We start from the raw sequence: 16,395 nt of genomic DNA on the forward strand, positions 1-16,395 counted from the left end.
AAAGATAGATAGATAAATAAAAATCAAAGTCTGAAATTGTCATGAACAAAAATAAATAAATAAATAATAATAATAATCCAAACTTTGCAGTTCACTAATTCTGAAACATTTCAATTTTGACCTTTTTTTTTAATTTTTATTTTTAGAACAATTGTCTAATCAGTTACATTTGGAAACAAAACAGAAAATGGGAATTTTTTCCATTTAGAAAATGTCAAACCTGAACTGCGGGAGGCAGGGCTGCTCTGAAATGCCCCCTTCCGGGCCACGCATGCTACTGAAGGCACTCCCCACCATAGGCTGTAAACTCTGGCCACCTTCTTGGGGTAAGGTGGCCTTTGCTGTCAGGGCCGGATTAAGGCAGGGGCTTTAGGGGCTGCAGCCCAGGGCCCCAGCTCAAGGGGGGCCCCACAAAAATAAATCACAGGCAGCAATCTCCAGCACTGGGCTGCTAAAAGTCCCGCGGTGCAACGGGACGCTCAGACAGGCTGCCTGCATGCCATGGCCCCACGCTGCTCCGGGAAGCAGCCAGCTGCTAGCACATCTCTGCAGTCCCTGGCAAAGAGGGGCAGGAGGGGGAAGAGAGGCGAATCTGCGTGCTGCCTCTGCCCCCAGCAACGTCCGCACAGCTCCCTTTGGCCGGAAACTGGCCAATGGGAGCTACGGGGTCGGTGGGCAGTGCACGGAGACCTGCTTTCCCCCTCCCTACAGGGGCCGCAGAGATGTGCTAGGAGCAAGCCGCTTCCAGGAGCGGCGTAGGACTATGGCAGGCAGCCTGCCTGAGCATCCCTGCTGCACTGCCGGCCAGGAGCCACCTGTGGTAAGCATCTCCCAGCCGGAGCCTGCACCTCACACCCCCTCCTCCACCCCTGCCCCAGATCAGAATCCCCCTCCTGCACCCAAACTCTCTCCCCGACCTCACACCCGCTCCTGCACCCCAATCCCCTGCCCCAGCCCCCTCCTCCACAAAACTCCCTCCCAGAAAAAAAGACTTGTATACAGGGCCTCCATAAAATCTAATAGCCCCAGGCCCACAGGAGAGTTAATCCAGGCCTGTTTGCTGTGTTGTAAGCTTGACATCAGTCTCTAAAACAATCAAGTAGCAAAATAGCAACTTGGGATTCTGGTGTCTGCACCTTTAACAAAGAGGAAAAAAAACCCTTCAAAATGCAAGCATATAGCTGCAGCACTTAGCATGAGACCCTGGCCTGGACCTGAATTAACCCTGAGGAGCGCCTCCTCTGTCCCAGTCTTATCCAGCTCTGCCCCTGAGCAAACACAGGGAAGCCTTCTTAACTGGCCTGCTGGTTCGTGATTGGCCAGTATTTCCTCTTGGCCCTTCTAGGCCTCTGGAGGACTGAGTTGTTGGTTGCCCAACCTGAGTGAATTTCCAGGGAACTGATGCCTCCAGTACGGGGCAGAGAAAGCCTGATAGAGCCTGTCCCAGGAACTTTGACAATATTGAAACTTTTTTCAACAATTTTGAGTCAAGAAATTAATCAAAACTGACTTTCCTGCAAAGTTTTGGTTTCAGTGAATTGGCATTTTTCAACAACAACCACCACCACCAACTTCTGTCAAAAATTCCTGACCTGCTCTAATCTAGAGTAAATCATTGTTTTTTCTAGTTGCCTCTTGGAGACTCTGGTTTGGGTCTTAAAGCTATTTCTATTAAAGTTGGATTTTTGTTGCCAACATATAATTGTATTCATTATTAAAATACCAACAGAGTTACAGATGGTACAAATTGTGTGCATCACTTGGATTGCAACAATAAAAAGTCTCTGTACCGGGATTTGAAATTGAAAAGATTCACTTATATTTATAGATGAGATAAAATTCCGCTTAGCATTGCATGCTTAATGGCTTACTTTGTTTTTAAGACATAAAGCATGCATTACAATGTCTACAACAGTGCTTCCAAGTGGCAACTCATGCTTTTAGCTTCATTTATTTCTCCCCCCTGCTACCTATAATTCCACTTTACAAACAATGGAAATAAATATTGGAGTATTGCTCTAAAAATTGACCCTGCACCTCTGTAGTGCAATCTAAACTGGAAGAAAAAGGTGAATAGCTTTCCTAATGTGCAAACGATAAGCATGAAGATGTACGGAGACACAAATATCATAGGCACGGCTTAAGAAAAAGGCGGGCCATGGAAACAGTCTTAGAACTCCCCACTCATAAAATGTATCAGTAGGTCCATATATCAATTCTTCCACCATAAATTTTCTTACTAATGGGTCAGGGGGGAAAAAGATCCTACTTTTTGTTCAGTAAAATCCCATTCCTTCTTTTCCAGAGACTGGTTATGCCCACATGCACAGCTGTGTGCTCCATCTGTTGGTGGATAGGCTTGGCATATTTGTCAAGATTTAAGGCACTAGAGAAAGTACTTAACACAACTACATCCTTTTTTCCCTCTTGCTACCATGCGAGTAAACATCAATAGTTAGCTAATCATGAACTTTTCCCAGATGACTTGAAATTACCCAAATGTTCTTTGGTATCCTGGAAACTTTGACATCAAAGTATAACTCAATCAATCAGCATATTTATATAGCATCTTCTTTACAGTACATAGTGTGCCAGAACATTTGTCATGAAGAAAATTGTAAAATCCATATGTCTGAATGGAGCTAGTGGAGCTAAAAAAAGCATTATTAAAAAGGAGGTCTTATTTCTACTGATAAAGCACCACGACCGTCAGCATAATACTCACATAACGGCGTATCGGTCAGGAGAGAACAATTATGTGACATCCCCTTACAGACCAGAGATGGTAATTTGGAACTTGCACAAGCCCAGCCTCACTAAGCTAACATACAGAAGCAGGGGGCAATAAAAGCACATAGGGTGAGAGACCTCTCAAGGAGTAATCTCAGGCCTGAAAAAGCAATCAAAGGAAGGATGGTCTTGTAATTAAGGCACTGGAATAGGTCAAGAGGCCTGAATTCAACCCCCAGCTCTACCATGACCTCTTTTGTAACCTTGGACAAGTCACATAGGCCCAGCTGTTTAAAGGTATTTAGGCTTTGCTGTGTTCAGATTTGCAATGCCTAACTGATTTAGGAGCCATCACATTTTCAAAAAGGGGTTTAGGAACTCAGGAGTCTAAATGCCACTGTCAATGGGATTTAGGCTCCTAAGTGCCTTTGGGCTGATCTAACATTACAAAGTTAGGTTGCCTACACTAAAAGTTGTTTCCTGTCAACGGAAGTATCTCATTATGGTGACGCAGTAAAGCCACCTCCCCAAATGGCATGGAGCCATGGTCGACCTACTGAGGTCTACACAATGTGAGCGTAGACACAGACACCTGGGCCAACCCTAACAATCCTCCAACACCTGTTGCACAAAGCCCCGTTCCTTGTCACAGTGACTACTCTGGTCACAATTGTAAATGCCACGGCCCAGAGGTCATGGAGACTGGAAGCCACTCCCCCTTATAAAAAACTCCCCACGTACTTTTGAAAAACCTTTTCCTGATTGTCCATCCTTGCTCTCCCTTGGTGTATGCAACTGCCCAACGGACCATCCTGGCTCCACGCACTAAACGCGCTCCTGCCTGGAGTACAGAGGAGATATTGGCCCTCCTGGGCCTGTGGGGGAGAAGAGGCTGTGAAGCACAGGTATGGACTAGCCACGGAAACTTGGATATCTATGAAAGGATTGTACAGAAGGTGCAGGCAAAGGAGTACCACAGGGATCAGCAGCAGTATTGCATGAAAGCGAAGGAATGGCACCACACATCACAAGAACAGGGAAGCCAACAGTTGATCTGGTGCTGACCTGCCACATTTACAATGAGATGCATGCCAGACTAGGTGGACACCCCACCATCACCCTGCAGACCATGGTGGGAAACTTGGAGGAGCTGATATAGACCCCTGCCATGAACAGCCAGGAGGAGAAGGAGAGATAGGTGCAGCAGAGAGGTCCAGCCATGCCATGAGACAGGACTTGCTGAAAAGTCCAAAATCTAGCTAATCCCTCCAGCCAACCAGGGATAAGCTCTCAGGTAAGTGTTATGCATTCATTTCTCTCTACGATGTTTAAATTTAAACATGGTGCTCAGCCCAGCCCCAACATATCATGGCACAGATATTGACTTTTCAATTGGTTTTTACTTGGATAAGAAGAGATAGTGGTACAACAAAACAGAGCTGGAGTTGCTATCTGCTTTTCATTCTCCTGAGAGAGACAATGTGGGTGAGGTGATGTCATTTACTGGACCAACTTCTGTTGGAGAGAGAGAGAGAGAGAGAGAGAGAGAGAGAGAGAGTGAGTGTGTGTGTCTTTCAAGCTTACACGGGGCTCTTCTTCAGGTCTGGGAAAGCTAGTCTCTCTCACTAACAGAAGTTGGTCTAATAAAAGATATGACCTCCCCCACCTTGTCTCTCATATATCCTGGGACTGACTCAGCACAACAACATTTCACTCCCCTGCTGCATTGTGGGGAGGTGGACATATGGAGCAGTTTGTTTATATACATAGGGATGCCCCTTGTATCATCCTGAGAGATCTCAATGAAACGTTCTTGGAAACACTCTGCAATCCTTTCCCTAAGGTTTCTAGGGATGGCTGCCTTATTCCTCCCTCCGCCATAAGACACTTTCCCACACCATTGCACGACATGTTCAGCTGGCATCATTGCAGTAATCAGGCTAGCAGCATATGGACCTGGGTGACTTCAGGATGCCAGTAGCAGCTGAGAGCTCTGTGCCTTTATTACCCTCAAGAGTGATATCACCTAAAATCACCACTGCCTGTGGAAAATAGTGTCAGTATTTAGCACTACTGCCCTATACCCGTACCCATAGGGATTAAATTTTATTTTGCATGCAATTGAAATTCCTCCCCAACCCCCCTGGCAGACCATACTCACCCCGGCTGGGTCTGGACAGCAGTGCTGTGCAGAGGCTCTCCAATAAGCATATATTATTAGACGTTTTTATGGGAATGAGAGAAGGGAGTTTTGAAACTTCTCTTTCCCGTCCTGTCGTGACTGTAAATCCAAAGGCACATCTGTCCATTTTTATCAGCAGCTGCTGCCGTGGTTGCCTTGAGGGGTGACCCCTGCACATGTGCAGAAAGCCTAACCCTGAGGAGGAGGAGGAGGAGGAGGAGGAGGAGGAGAAAAAAAGGTCTAGGGAGCACATGTTCAGTGAGATCCTGCAAGCTAGTGCTGCTTCAGTCTGTGAACAAAGAGCCTGGAGGGCCGACATGGCAGGTAGCACAGAGAAGGAAAGAGTGGACAGCAGAAAGGCCCGGGAGTCCCAGCAGGAAAAGGAGAGGGAGATGTAGCAGGACATAATGGATCTTCTCAGCGTCCCTTCAGTCTACCCAGAGCACATTCAATAATTATTCTGCACCTGCTGAGCTGGTAGTTGAATCTTTCCTAAGTGCTGCCCAGGTGTATGGCTTTATGAGCAAGGGGAGCAAAGGGTAGGTGGGTCCCCAAGAATCACTGTTGGCATTTCAGTATCGCTAGTGATAGTCCACCAGTTGAGAACCAATGTCCCTGCTTGCAGCTTTCTGAAAAGAACTGTGCTTTTAATAAATGCGAGCGGCGTGCGTCTTTTCTAACCAGCCCACATCAATATTAGTGAAGTGCCCCCCCGTTTTGGCACGTCAACAGAAAGGGCTACTTTTCGATGGTTATACCAGCATTGGTAGAGACCAACACATTGCAAAAATTTCCAAAAAGGAATCGCATCGGACAGGAGCGCACGGCCCACTGGGCTACCTACGCATGGTGCGCCACACTTGGCATCAACACAAGCTCCTGGAGAGTACGTGCCATACCTGCGCAAGCAGCCAAGTACGTACATGCACAAGAGATACACACACTTTGGTGGCTGTACACGGACGTAACTTGCACTGATCAAAATCTGAAGTATAGACAGTTGAAATCCCTTTTGAAAATGGGACGTAAGGCATATCACTACCTTCATTTTACAGAGACCAGGATTAAGGCCCAGATTTTTAAAGGTATTTAGACACTGCTGTGCTTAGTGTTGTAATGCCGAAATACCTTTAAAAAGGTGGGCCTTAATAGCTGTCTCTGTAAAATGAAGGTAATGATATTCTCTCTCTCCCATCCCCTTCTCATATCTAGTTAGATTGTAATTCTTTAGGGTAGGAACTCTCCCTTACTATGTGTTTGTACAGGGCCTAGAACAATGCAGCCCCAGTCTTGGCAGGGATATTCAGGCACTATAGCACTCTGAACAAAAACAAACAAACCACATTTGAACTGATGTGTGTGTACCTCATTGCCAACCCACTGAAACCACTTATGCCACCTGTTGAATGAAAGCATGATCTGGGAGCTCATTAATCTGTGAAATCATAGTAATTATCTCTACTGAGAAGAGAGGTCTGGTTTGTATCAGAAAGCTGATTTAGACGGACAGAATTTGTATTCCAGGGAACAGAAATGCCAGCAGACAGCGGTTGCCAATGTACGGGTGACAGTCTCAGAACTGTCAAGTATCAGAGGGGTAGCCATGTTAGTCTGGACCTGTAAAAAGCGACAAAGAATCCTGTGGCACCTTATAGACTGACAGATGTTTTGGAGCATACGCTTTCATGGGTGAGTATTCACCCACGAAAGCGTATGCTCCAAAACGTCTGTTAGTCTATAAGGTGCCACAGGACTCTTTGTCGCTAGTCTCAGAACTATGACTGTGACAGAGATGGCAATTTGCTGCACAAACCTCACTGAATTAAGTTTCTTAGGAGTTCACTGTATTAACAATGCCAATGTGTATGTATTATTGTGGAATAAAAGGACTATTTGAAACAATCGGCCCAGACAGGCATGATCTTTTAAAGTAAAGTAGGTGTCATAGGAAATCTCTAGGAGTGGTATGCAAATACCTCTGCTTCGCTTATGCAAGAACTCAGCCTTTTGTCTGCTGATCACCTGTTACATGAGTACAAGTTAAAAAAGTTGTATAAAGAAGGGACTCTCAGATTCACAAGTGTGTTTGTTCTGAGTTAACCGCTGTTATGAACTGGTGATCCCAGAAAAACCCTTGGTGGAGTGTGAAGGACTTTTCACCAGCCAGAGCGGTTGCTGGAGTTGTGGTGATTTCTGGTAAGCTTGCACATAAACTATTAAAAAGAATAAAATAATGTATTTTCTGCAATGTTTTTACCTTAAGAATAAATGTGCTTGCTTAGAAAGAGCTGTATGGTAACTTAACCACGGCAATGACACTGCTTGCCATTTCTGATAAGAAAAGTAACACCAGCCTGCTTCGGCATCTGACTTTGCTGGGGAATTCACAGGGTAGGCAGGCACAGCCTGGAAATACTCAGGTCAGGAGGGAGAGAGATGCATGTCTTCACCCAAGAAGGCGATGGCAAGGGAGCCGGAAGCCTGAGAGTGGGTGTCCTTAGTGGACCATAGAGGGGGAAGATTGATGCTGTTGCCCTGAACTGTGACAATGACAATCATCATCAAGAGGGGGCTGGAGAACTTTTTTCCTGATTTCCATGTGAAAAAAGGTTCCTCTGGCTGAAATGTCTTCTCCATTAATTTCTTGGGAGACCGCTGAACCATAAGATCTCTTTTGCTGGTATCGTCCTGTCTCAGATATGGGCTGACCCAGTGTATACTTCTTCTACCTGTGAGGTTTGATATTTTGCCATGGGAGTTTAATGGGCAGAGAGCATATGTTCATTTAATTCATGTCTCTGTTTATCAGGGATCCGGATACAGGACTTCTTGAGTGTGTGGTTTTATCAGGATGAGCCTCTCCTTCTTGCGTTGTGAGAATGTAGCCTGAGAAACACAACGGACCCTCTGTCACAACTGAGCATCATCCGTGAATGTTACCATTTCCCTTCCTTCTCCTGACTCCTATGTTAGTAGCTGGATGAGTATTTCAGACTATGCAGCTGTTACGCTCCCAGATCAGGGCGATGCTTTACACTGGAGTATTTTATTAAAACCATGCACTGTCTTCCAGGCATACCAAACTCTTTGGAGACCACACAGTGCTCCCCTAGAGCTCTGTCCCTTTGACCTCTTCAGTGCAGTTCCAAATCTTAAATGGACAAGGCATAGGAAAATATTGCCCTGGCATTCTAGCTAGTCCTTACACCCCCCAAAAAAGTTACATTTGCACGGACATACACATTCCAACTTCTGAGTGCTACACAAGCAGCACTGAATTTGTAATTCTCTCGGACAAAGACATCCACGCACTTGCAGCTGTCGATTGGATTGTCAGCCTCATTATGGAAAGAAAAAAAACGCAGTACGCCATCTTAATAGACAGCAGGAGTCAGTTCGATACAAGTGTTGCCAGATTTAGTACTACAATCCTGGGGCCAGATCTTCTGCTGGTGTAAGTTGACATTGCTTCAGTGACTTCAATGGAACCATGCTGAAGATCTGACCCACTGTGGGTAAATACGGTTAGGAGTATTTTTTTTCCAGAACTTAGGAACTGTCCATTCCAGTTAATGGGTATGGTTACTAATGCCCTTACTGATTTTCTCAGATATCATTATATTTTCAGTGTCATCGCTGGGAGTGACATCAGTGGAGGACCTCAACACATCAATTATTTGTCATTTTCACAGAATCACGAACAACCTTTATTAGTGCAGTATTATAGCTCAAAGCCTACGCAACATGTTCCTCTTGCCATGCTATGCCTTTGCTATTGTGCATACATACTTTTCATTATGGTAGCATAGGGAGTGGAATTATAGATCTGGATGGTACCCCGGTCAACCAATCTGGTTCTCCCTTTGAAGTTTCGCTCTCGATCCTGATCTCTGATAGCTCCCCCATGGAATGGCACCTTCATCCATTCAGATATTTGTTGCAGAAGCTTCCAGATTGAACATGTCAATCTGTTATGCCTTTCCCTGTTCAGAGTATCTCTTGCACATCTACATTTACAACCATTATTTTTAAGCTAACACATTAGAAATAGTTATAAAGACATAAAATGCCACAAGCATTCCACAGACGTGACCAGGTATGATGTGCAAGAATTTAAAAACCATCAATAAAGTTTGAGCTGTGTTCTGAATTTTCAAATTCATCATGGTCAGAGGAGTTCAATTCTCATTTTTCTTTGCGCTTTCCTCAACCAAATTATGGAGGAAGCGGATTAAAAATAGAAGAAAAATACAATGTGTGGCACTCACTAAATATTTTCTATTTGGAAGGGAATCTTTTTTAAATCAAACCTGTAGCAAGACATATTGAAAAGCAATTATAACTCAGACAGAATTTCAGTGCATCCCATAAGGCTGAGAGAATGTTGAATTTGCAGACAGCAAGCAAGGATTAAGAGAGATAAAGGGAGTGGTAAGTGCTCATGTGCCATTGCATGTAAATGTAATGTCATTTCAAGGGATGATAAGTAATCATTTCATGTCTCAATAACCTCAAACAAAAATGCATTACTTACCAAAGAAAAATCCATTTTCAGACAAGGAGCAAGAATGAAAAAGTTAAGGGTTTTGTTCTTAAGCAAAGTTAACAGTTTTCGTGTCAGTTTAGAAAATTGTCTGCCAGCCATTTCCTCAGGACAAAGTGATCACCCTTTGTCAGTAACAGCACCATATTTATAGGTGTAAACCCCCCCCCCCCCATCTAAATCTATAAAAGCGAACGTGAACGTCAAATAAGCAAAGGAACTTATAATGCAGATCACTCATCTGGTAGTTCCTGAGACCAGATCAGAGATGATTTAGGGCTCTGGTAATAGAAGAAAATGATTGCATGTCTGTCATGGTGTCGGATATGTGGCTCACAGCTAAGAGTGCCAATCTCAGGTCAGACTGTCAGTAAACAGGGCAGACACCCCAAACTGGTGGTATATTCTATAATTAGATTCCACCAAGCCAGTAACAAATGTGCCCTCCTGGACTACTATATTTGCCTCACCACGGAGGCACTTGCAGTCCCGTTAGGCTCTCCAGCACATCTTGCCACTCAGACAAGCTGGGCTTCTGTAATGAAAGGTTATTAAAACCAAAAATCACTACACATTAGGGTACTCCTAGCCCCAAAGGGACAGTCACTTATCCTGTGTCAATGGATACTCTGGATCACACACACCAAAACCAATGCTGATAGCCAATCCTTTAGTAAACTAACTAAAGATTTATTAGCTTTGAAAAAGAAAAGAGAATTATAGAGAGGTTAAGCAGGCGAATTACATAACAGGTGAGTCAGAGTTTGTAAGTTCAAATGAGAGCAGTGATGTGGTATCTGCTAGTTTCGCATAGGTCTCTCTGGGTTGCCCAAAATGTCTTTGTGGACCTTGGTTTTCAATATGCCCCCCTGACAGCATCCAAATATTTCAGAGATGCAGAATCGCTCCCAGAGTTCCTTCTGATAGCTGAAAACAGTCTGGCGAGTGTAATCAGCACAGCGGGGGGCTTCCCCTTTGTTGACTAAACGCAGACTAAGTTCGTGGATCTTCCATTGTTGGACGCAAAGACCCATGCTTAGAAGTCAACAACAACATTCTTTATTTACACTTCCAAGGCTCCAGTCTTCAATGGGTAAACGTAATGTGAAGCGCTCACCTGAGCCCCCCTCCCTGTGTGTGGCTGGCCCTAGCCACTCGCCCGAGCCCTGCCCCTCCTCTTCCCAGGATGAGGCCGGGCCCTGGGCATCGCTGCCTTGCCCGGGCCGTCGTATTGCTGCTCACCCGAGCCCTGCCTCCCCCTCTGCAGGGAACTGGCATTACTGTTTCCCCCCCCCCCCCCGACACACACACTCCAATACACCCCACTTTTTTTTTTTTTTTTTTTTTTTTTTAATATAAAAGTGGGCATTTTTCCCACTTCTTCTTGTTTCTCATTTGTGGATTGAAAGTGCCACCGTACTACAGATGAATTAACAAACATATGCCTGTTTGATCCTTGGACTCCAAAGAGACTGCCCGTAAGAACAGCAACAGGAATGTACTTTTTCTCCCCCTCTCATCTTGTGTTGTGAAGAGAGCCAGGAGCATACTGCAAAGAGCATTTGCAAACAAAAAGCACTCATTCCTTGTCTCCGTATTCCTTGACCCATTTTTATTTCATTTCCATGAACAGCTATATGAATGAGGTTTTTTCTCTGAAATCCTCAACAATACCTTTTGATTAGTGAAAACCTTGGAACGAGCATAATGCAGGTAACTATAGAATTTTCAAGACCACCACATCTGTTTCCCATTTGCCACTTACGATGAGCAGCGCACCACATTGTTATTTGCTTTATAGTTCCACAAATCTGCTAGTAGCTTTATAGAAGAGTCAGAGAGACACTGTCGCTGTTGGGACAAACTAATGTTATATACTAATGTTAAGTCTTTAAAAAAATTAATATAAAGAATAAGAGTAGAATGTAGTTAGTAAAAGAAACTCCAGTTTTAGAGGCCTAATTGGTGTTTCTCTGTTCGTTGCTTGTTTCTCTGTTCTTTGCTGAAAATTGTTTAATGAGTCTCTGTAACAAGCCCAAGGCTAAAATACCAATTATCTAAGGCCTGTAGAAGGACTGAATATGCAAGTAACCGATAAGAATGCTGCTACGGGACAGAAAGTCTGTACCAAGGGGTGATAAGAACTTTGGGGAAACAATGATGTTTTCTTAAGTTATACCCACTGATCCTCTCATCCCTTGGAATCTTGATTATGCCCATGTAAATCTTTTAGCAATGTAAAAAGGGAGAAAAGAATTAAATCAAACTTGTTAAGTCTGGATGCAAGAATGCTGAGTGCATGGGAGTGAGTGTTTGTGACAGGTAAATAATTGATCAGAAACTAGTACCAGCCAAAACCTAAGACTCACAACTACCAATGGGCTGAAAATAATGCCGGGCAGAGGCAACCGGATGACCCCCGGAGGGCAAGCTGGAACCCACCCAAGCGCATCAAGGAAAGACAGAAGACTCGAAAATAACATATGCCCATCATGAATGTACCATCTGCTGATCAAGCTAATTAATGGTTACCCCAATCACGAATCCAGCATGATGAGGCAATTCCCATAGACTTACATTGGACCAAAGACCTACAAGAACAGAACCAGAGGACGGTGTTCTTTGAGTCTGGTTCTGCGACCACCCTCCAGGAGCATCGGATGCGCATCTGACACGACTCGGCTCCACCCTCGTGTCCAGGGCACCTGGCCAGTGACTTGGCACGAGCAACTTAAGGCTGGTAACTATAACTGATTATTGCAGAACCTGTGAGAGTGCTTGTGTGAATGAATGAATGTCCAGGGTAGATTGGCAGAGGCCCTGGAGGTTTTTCGCCTTCCTCCGCAGCATGGGGCAGGGGTCGCTTGCTGGAGGATTCTCTGCGACTAGAAGTCTTTAAATCATGATTTGGGGACTTCAACAGCTGAGTCAAGGGAGAGAATTATTCCAGGAGTGGGTGGATCAGCTTCTGTGGCTTGCATCATGCGGGAGGTCAGACTAGATGATCATAATGGTCCCTTCTGACCTTAAAGTCTATGAGTCTATAATAACTATCTGTTGTATTTGCAATAAACGTGGCATTTTGCCTTATCCCTCTTATAAAATCCTGTTGGTATTCTTTTATTAGTGTAATATAATTGGTGGAGAATTGCAAAAGGGGGAACGTTGGCAGTCTGTCCCGATTATTGCAAACCAACTAAGTGTGTACACGACGACCGGCTCGCAAAGAGCACGGCGGCAACCTTGGTTAACCAAGCCTACTGACCTCCGGGAGGTAGAGGCTTCACGATATAGCTCATTTGGGTAAATACTGGATCCTAGCCAGAGTGTGAATACTCGCCAAACGAATCGGGGTAAAGACACCGGCTGCTCGCTGAACGAATCAGGGGTAGAGCGGACCAGTAAAGGGAATTGCACTTACTCGCTGAACGAATCAGGGGTAACTAAAAAGTGTGACAAGTGTGAATAAAATGTTTAAAAAAAAAAAAAAACAGGGTAAAATATCCTCGAAAGGAGGAATGGAGGTGCCAGAAACTCCAACCACCTCCTTATTTGTTAAAAAAATAACACCATTTAAACAAATCTTACAAAAATATGGGCACAGCCCTTGGACCGAACAGGCTTTAGCCGACGTCTGTACAATTTCGGACTTAAAGGACAGATTGGCTCAGTATATCCTCATATATAAGCCCTCAAGCATGGCAAAAAAAAAGAAAAAAGCCGCAGCCATTTGGCTCTTATGGGAAGCATGCAATGACGGTTATCTCCGTCTTGCAGCCTGCAAAGCAAAAAAAAGCCACTCTTAAAAAAAAAAAAAAAAAAAGTAAGTGAAAATTGGAAAATAATGGCTACAAATGCTCAAAATCAAATGAAAACGGTAAAGCAAGCCTTACAGGAAAGTAAAGGCAAAAAAAAAAAAAAAATTCTTGACAAATCAAATAAAAGCCTTTAAAAATGTAAAGCAAAAAAATAAGGCCCTAATTTAAAAAAAAAAAAAAAAAAAACAAGTACTGCAAGGCATGGTAAAGAAACTAACTTTGGAACAGGGCAGAGCACCCGCTAATCATAGCCGCTGTAAGTCCATAATTAAACAATTAAAAATGAAATTGGGCTTCACTACCCGCCAGGTGGTAGCCTTCAGCTCGGGAAATGGAACGCAACCAAAGTTAAAAATTGGCAAAAGGAAGCATGGAATCCCCGGAAGAAATGGAAAGGAGACATTTGGAATAACCATATACAGGGAACGGTGTTCTTTGAATTTGGTTCTGCGACCACCCTCCAGGAGCATCGGATGCGCATCTGACACAACTCGGCTCCACCCTCGTGTCCAGGGCACCTGGCCAGTGACTTGGCACGAGCAACTTAAGGCTGGTAACTATAACTAATTATTGCAGAACCTGTGTAAGTGCTTGTGTAAATAAATGAATGTAATAACTGTCTGTTGTATTTGCAATAAGCGTGGCATTTTGCCTTATCCTTCTCATAAAATCCTGTTGGTATTCTTATATTAGTGTAACATCGCTACCTCCCAAGAACTTATTTTAATCATCAGAACACGATCCCGGCTTCAAAGGGCATAAAGCTTGACTTTCAGAGATGCAGAGCACCTACTTTTTTTTTTATTTTAACAAGTTGGAGATACTCAGCAAACGTTAAAAAAGTAGGCCTATCCAATCTAAATATTAGACATGAAGCAATGAGATGGGAAGGGGCGAGGAAGGTTCTAGAAATAAGGTCACTGGGTTACTCAGTTTAGGCCTGTGCATATCATTGGGCGGGAAAGGAGGAAGTCAGATCAGGTTTATTTGTCCTGTAAATTAGTTACAAAATAAGAATGACAAAAGTATACAATAGAAGCAAAAACCGTGACTCTCATACTGGACATAATGGAAGAGGTAAATTTTCAAAAGCGATTCAGTGTGACCACACGTTCCTTATTTTAAAAGTGAAAATTAGAGCTTGTCCAAAAAAAAAAAAAAAAGTTTATTTTGTGTTAAATTTCCCCAGATTTTGAAATTAATAATAATTCTACCAGCTCTAGTGAAAATTGCTTGTAAATCAATGAAAAACCCACAGTTGCTCTATTAAATAGAAAACGTACATTCAAAAGAAATCTTTGAAAATCAGTTCCTCCTTTTTTGTTTGATTCTGGCATCCTTATTCACATTGAGCAATAGATTTAGAGATTTTTTTTTTTTTAAAAGCCAGAAGGCACAATTAGATCTAGTCTGACCTCCTATATAGCACAAGTCATAGAATGTCAGGAATTTACCCTTGTATTGAGCCTGGTAACTTTTGTTTGACTAAAGCATCTTTTCCAGAAAGTCACCCAATCTTGAAAATGTTAAGAAGGCCAAATCTGGCGTTGGGAAGGAATTTTCCCCCCATGTCAGATTGGTAGTGAATTTTTTCCTGCAGCATGGGTCACTTGCTAGGATTAGCTGGCTATATCTCAATTAATTCCCTGCCATTGCAGGGGACTTGGTGCACCTCCATCCCTTCTGTTCTCTGCCTGTGGCACACAGTGGTTTAGTCTCCTGTGGGCTGTATTACACCTCTACCTCCAATATAACACGACCCGATAGAACATGAATTCGGATATAATGCGGTAAAGCAGTGCTCCGGGGGGGCGGGGCTGCGCACTCCGGCGGATCAAAGCAAGTTGGATATAACGCGGTTTTACCTATAATGCAGTAAGATTTTTTGGCTCCCGAGGACAGCGTTATATCGGGGTAGAGGTGTACTTTGGACTAATTCCAGTTGTTGGGCTTGGTGTGTGGGTACTGGGGTGGTGTTAGTGGCCTGTGTTATAAAGGAGGTCAGACTAAATGATTTGGTGGTCCCTTCTGGCCTGGAACTGTACGACTCTGCAGTGATGTAGTGGTAAAAAAAGAAGTGGATAAACTAACAATCTCTGTATTCCCCAAATGAGAAGGGAGTAAACTCTATTAATGTGGTCAAGGGTAAATGTGGCAAACAGAGAATCCTCCACTCACCTTGGTCATTTGTTCAAACGGTTAATCAAGAATTTCATTGGAAGAACCCATGAAATAAACTACAACTCAATGTAATTAAGGCTATCATAATCCAGCTCTTATTCATGCTCATGATATCATCAACTCTGGAAAGGATGACACTGAATCCTGAACTCGAGTCTTGGCAAGTGTGAGGAAAGATCTGATATTCAAATTTTAATAGATACCATTATTCTGTTACTATTTGCGTAACATATGTTAATATGATAGAGGTTAATAAAATAGAGGGATATGATAGAGGTATATAAAATCATGAGTGATGTGGAGAAAGTGGATAAGGAAAAGTTATTTACTTATTCCCATAATACAAGAACTAGGGGTCATCAAATGAAATTAATAGGCAGCAGGTTTAAAACAAATAAAAGGAAGTTCTTCTTTACGCAGCGCACAGTTGTGAAGGCTAGGACTATAACAGAGTTTAAAAGAGAACTGGATAAATTCATGGTGGTTAAGTCCATTAATGGCTATTAGCCAGGACGGGTAAGGAATGGTGTCCCTAGCCTCTGTCTGTCAGAGGGGAGATGGATGGCAGGAGAGAGATCACTTGATCATTGCCTGTTAGGTTCACTCCCTCTGGGGAACCTGGCATTGGCCACTGTCGGTAGACAGGATACTGGGCTAGATGGACCTTTGGTCTGACCCGGTACGGCCTTTCTTATGTTCTTATGTTATGTTCTTAATTTCTAGAGCTGGTGAAAAATGGGAAAATAATATGAAGACAATTTTTTTTTCTTCATTTCATAGGTTTTTAAATGACTCCTTGACTTTTTATATTGAATTGTTACACACATTTTAAGAAATATAATTTTCAAAATAATTCTTGACAGAAAGCAATAATTGTTTCAGAGAGAAATCAGTTTTCACTGATTAAAAGCGTCTATAACAATCCCCATTAAAATGTTGAT

The 16,395-nt window shown here is 43.3% G+C and overlaps 1 protein-coding gene across 1 annotated transcript in view; it reads right to left on the reverse strand.

Moving 5' to 3' along the window:
• The window catches only part of CNTNAP5 (contactin associated protein family member 5), a 433,878-nt gene that overhangs the window by 324,414 nt on the left and 93,069 nt on the right, over window positions 1-16,395 (reverse strand). The gene's annotated exons all lie outside the window — the stretch shown is intronic.

The sequence above is a fragment of the Emys orbicularis genome, chromosome 11 (assembly GCF_028017835.1).
Source record: "Emys orbicularis isolate rEmyOrb1 chromosome 11, rEmyOrb1.hap1, whole genome shotgun sequence".
Taxonomy (NCBI): Eukaryota; Metazoa; Chordata; order Testudines; family Emydidae; genus Emys; species Emys orbicularis.